Here is a 4,592-nt window from a genome sequence, read left to right on the forward strand (position 1 = left end):
GTAAAATCGGAAAGAAATTTGAAAAGCTATTTTTACCCTAATAAAACTACTCACCACCTACATAATTTGCATAAGTATTGAAATTAATTACTGAAGAAACTGTGATATTACTTCAAAGCAAAATCAATTATCAGCAAATCAGAAAAGCTCCTACTTTTCTAAATAAAACAATAATAGATCTTTAAGGTGGAATTGTAAGATGTCAAATAAATTTTGAACAGTTGCGTTTTGTTACTTAAATAACGCGGTCGTTTCAATCTATTATTATAGCAGCAAAATGTCGTAAAGCAAGTAAAGTGTGTATAAATGCTTTATTTCTTGTAACTAAAGTAAGTGTATGTGTGTATATCTTCTAGAAAAACCACTTCTGTAACCAGCTTTACAAGTGTTCATCCAGAAGCGGCAAAGACCATCTATGCGGCGGTGGTTGACAGCAGTAACGCGCGCCAGAGATCATCCTGGGCGAGCTGGCAGCTATATAACGAAACGATAGCCATTTGAAGTGCCAAACAAACTGGTATAGGCATGCGTATTCAAATATAGAGACATGTAAAGAAGCAGAATACGGGGCTGCGGTCGGCAACGCCTATGTAAGACATGTGTCTGGCGCAGTTGTTAGATCGTTACTGCTGCTACAATGGCAGGTTATCAAGATTTAAGTGAATCTGAACGTGGCGTTATAGTCGGCCCACGAGCGACGGGATACAGCATCTCCGAGGTGGCGGTGAAGTGGGGATTGTCCCCTACGACCATTTCATGAATGTATCATGAATACCAGGAATCCTGTAAAACATCAAATCTCTGACATCGTTGCAGTCAGAGAAAGATCCTGCAAGAACGGGAGCTACGGCGACTGAACAGAATCGTTCAACGTGACGGAAGTTCAACCCTTCTGCAGATTGCTGCAGGTATCACCAATATCTTTGTTCACTCCAGCTCTCGTAACTGCTTTATCAATTTTATAAAGTCTCCAGACATGTAGCTAAAGGAAAAATTTTACGTCTTTCTTGGTTAAAAAAGAGTGTGATCGTCAGACTGTAGACTACAATAAACAACAACAGAATGGTCGATTTGAACCCGTAGAAGACCGTTTAATAAATACCGAAAAACAGTATTTACAATGTGCTCCACTGTACTCTGTACAAATTGCTTCACAGTGATGTAAACTATTGTTATGTTTAATCTACATCTACATCTATAATTTTCTAACCACTGTGAACTGCATCGCAGGGGGACCTCCCACAGTACTAATTATCAGTGTTTCTTTCCGTTCCATTCACATATGGAGCGCGGAAGAATGACTGTTTAAATGCCTCCGTGCGTGCCGTAATTAACCCAATCTTATCCTCATTAACCCTACCGTAGAAATGTGTCGGGGGATGTAGTATTTTCCCAGAGTCTTCATTTAAAGCCAGTTCTTGAAATTTCACGAACAGACTTACTCGGGATAGTTTACGTCTATCTTCAGACGTATGACAGTACAGTTTCTTTAGTATCTCTGTGACACTCTCGCATGGGCCAAACAAACCTGTGACCATTCATACTGCCATTTTCTGTATACTCTCAATATCAACTCTTAGACGACTTGGTGCGGGTTCCACAAATTTGAGCAATTTTCTAGGATGGGTCGCACGAGCGATCTGTAAGCTACCTCTTTTGTAGACTGCTTGCTTTTCCCCAGTATTCCACCGATAGACTAAAGCTACCACCTGCTTTACCAACGACTGAACCTATGTGATCATTCCATTTCATGTCCCTACAGAGTGTTACATCCATATCTTGGTATGAATTGACTAATTCCAACCATGGCTCGCTTATACTATGGTCATAACACACTACGCTGTTCCGTTTTCTGAAGTTCATACTTTTACGGCAAGCTGCCAAATTTTTACACCACTTTAAAATTTCTTCAATATCTGACTGAATATTTGGGCAGCTTCCTTCAGAGAGTGCTCCATCATACACTACTGCATCATTTGCAAAATGCTTGAGGTTACTATTTATATTGTCTGCAACGTCATCAGTGTACAAAATGAACAGCAAGGGTCCCGGCCCACTTCCCTGGGGAACAGCCGAAGTCAACTGTCGATGACTCTCCATCCAAGATAACTGGCTGCATCCTCCCTGTTGTGGTGTGCGTCGACAACAGTTATGCCCCCGTTGCTAATGACAAATGGGTGGAAGGTGACCAAAGGATTTGTCGCCGTAGGAATCTGGACAGGTAAGCAAAACGCAGGTTGACGCAAATGCACTTTGAATAAATACATTGTGTCCACCTTATTCTGGAGAAATGTTACACGGTTGACGAACATTACGTCTGAACTCAGAATTATATTCTAACATTCTGCAACAGATCGATCTCAAGTGTATTGGACGACTGTTTTGTGGATCACTTCTACTACTCTTCATGTAAATGGGTTTGATCCGTGCTTTCTTCCAATTACTGGGCACGGTTGTTTTTTCGAGGGACCTACGATAGATTATAGTTAAAAGAGGGCCCGATACAGCCAAAAATCCAGTATAGAAACTTATGGGGATTCCATCGGGTCCTGGAGTTTTGGTCAGTTTTAACGATTTGACCTGTTTCTCCACGCCACTGACACTAATATCTATTTGACTCATCTTTTTCGGCGGTACGAGGATTAAATTGGAGCGGTTCTCTGGGATTTTCCTTTGTAAAGCAGCATTTGAAAACGGAGTTAAGTATTAGACCTTTGGCTTTGCTACTCTCAATTTCAGTTTCATATCATCTATGAATGACTGGAAAATAACTTCGGTGCCACTAACAACCTTTATATACGACCAGAATTTCTTTCGGTTTTGTGAAAGATCTTTGGGCAGTATTCTGCTGCGATAATTATTGAGGGCTACACGTATTGCTCTCTCGACAGTCAAACTCGTTTCTTTTAGCGTCTTTCTGTGTGTAACCCTATGCTTTGTTTTAACCTATTATGTTGTTGTCTAGAAGTTTCTTTACAGTGACTGTATGAGTATACCACGGAGGGTCCCTCCTATTACGAGCTACCCACTGCATGGTCAACCATTCTTTTTGGCTCCTCTACATGATCCTGTTCTGTACTAAAAGTTTCAATTTCTACATTGAGAAATGACACTACTGCATATTTATCTACCTTACTGAACGTATATGTCTTCCTACTTATTTTAGTTGTTCTTTGTACTTCGGTAACCATGGGTACCACAACCGTTTCATACTCACTGATACCAGTTTCGATATGGCCTCCACAAAGAGGTCAGGTCTAGTTGTTCCCATTAGGTCTAAACTATTTTCACCATGAGAGGGTTCCGAAATGTCTGTTCCAAATTGTTCTCAGAGAAGGCATTTATTAATTATCCCCGTAATACCTTGTCTCACCCACCATTAATAAAATTTTAATTATCTTAATTGTTAGTTGGGTGATTAAAGTCCCCTCCGATGATTACTGCATGATTGGGGAACAAAATTACAAGCGAATTGACGTGTTTGGTTATTTCAGGAGGTGAGTATGGTGGTCGATAGAAAGAACCAATTAATATTTTGTGCTCACTTTGTGATAATGAGTGTTGCTCAGGAAATCTCTCATGCAGCTTCAATTTCTGTCTTTTTTTTTTTTTTTTTTTTTTTTTGTAACCAAATCTTTATTTCAGAAATAAGAAAGAAACAACGAAATAAATCATCTGCATGGTTGTGCACTACAGTTTTCTAATTATTTTTTTTTGTTCATCTTTTTATGGTATTTGTCACCCTTACTTATTTTGTAAGACATGCTGTCCATTTGGTAATTTTCCTTTCATTCTTTTTCGGTGGTTCTGAGTGACTTGTCTACTGCGACAAATACACCACCTCCATTTTCTATTAGCCTATCCTTTTGATATACACTTAAATTTTCCCTATAATTTCACTGCTATCAACTGTAGGATTTAACCAGCTTTCTGTACATAGTATTATTTGAGCGTCTCTGCTTTTCAGGAGCGTTTCAAATAAAGTTTTACAGTTTGCCTGCATGGGCAATAAGAATATCCGACAGATGACTTGTGTACAATTAAATCTTCCCGATAATCAAGACGAAGAAAAGATTATGAACAATATTCTGTCTGCCTATAGTTTTCATTATTTACCTGAAAGTAATGGGGGAAATTTTTAACCCCGAACTCCAACAACGATGATTCGTTACTGTTGTAACAAATCTGGAGAAAGATATTTGTATCGATGTAGAACTGATCTACACTATACCAGAAAATATGTTGTTGAGTAAGGATTGTATGGACCAGGCGTGTACCATTTCCTATTAGAAACAAGAAATTACGCTACAACAGTAAGTATGTAAGTATTAAGTGTTTCGAAATTCACGGAGAACAGATAAAACTTCAGAAAATTTGTTTGATGGGACGCTAACTCAGAACTTTCTGAGCCAGAAACAGTTCATTTTTCAACCTTATTCCAGAGAAACGATTCCAGATTATGGGAAATTACGTCTTCAGGTGGAGATCGAAGATACTCTTTACGTAAGTCATATATGGAAAGTGGGTGTAATAGAGAAGAAAATACATGATGTCCGTAATTTACACAGTTTCTTTATTGTTTCCACAGTGCA

The sequence above is a fragment of the Schistocerca americana genome, chromosome 7 (assembly GCF_021461395.2).
Source record: "Schistocerca americana isolate TAMUIC-IGC-003095 chromosome 7, iqSchAmer2.1, whole genome shotgun sequence".
NCBI lineage: Eukaryota > Metazoa > Arthropoda > Insecta > Orthoptera > Acrididae > Schistocerca > Schistocerca americana.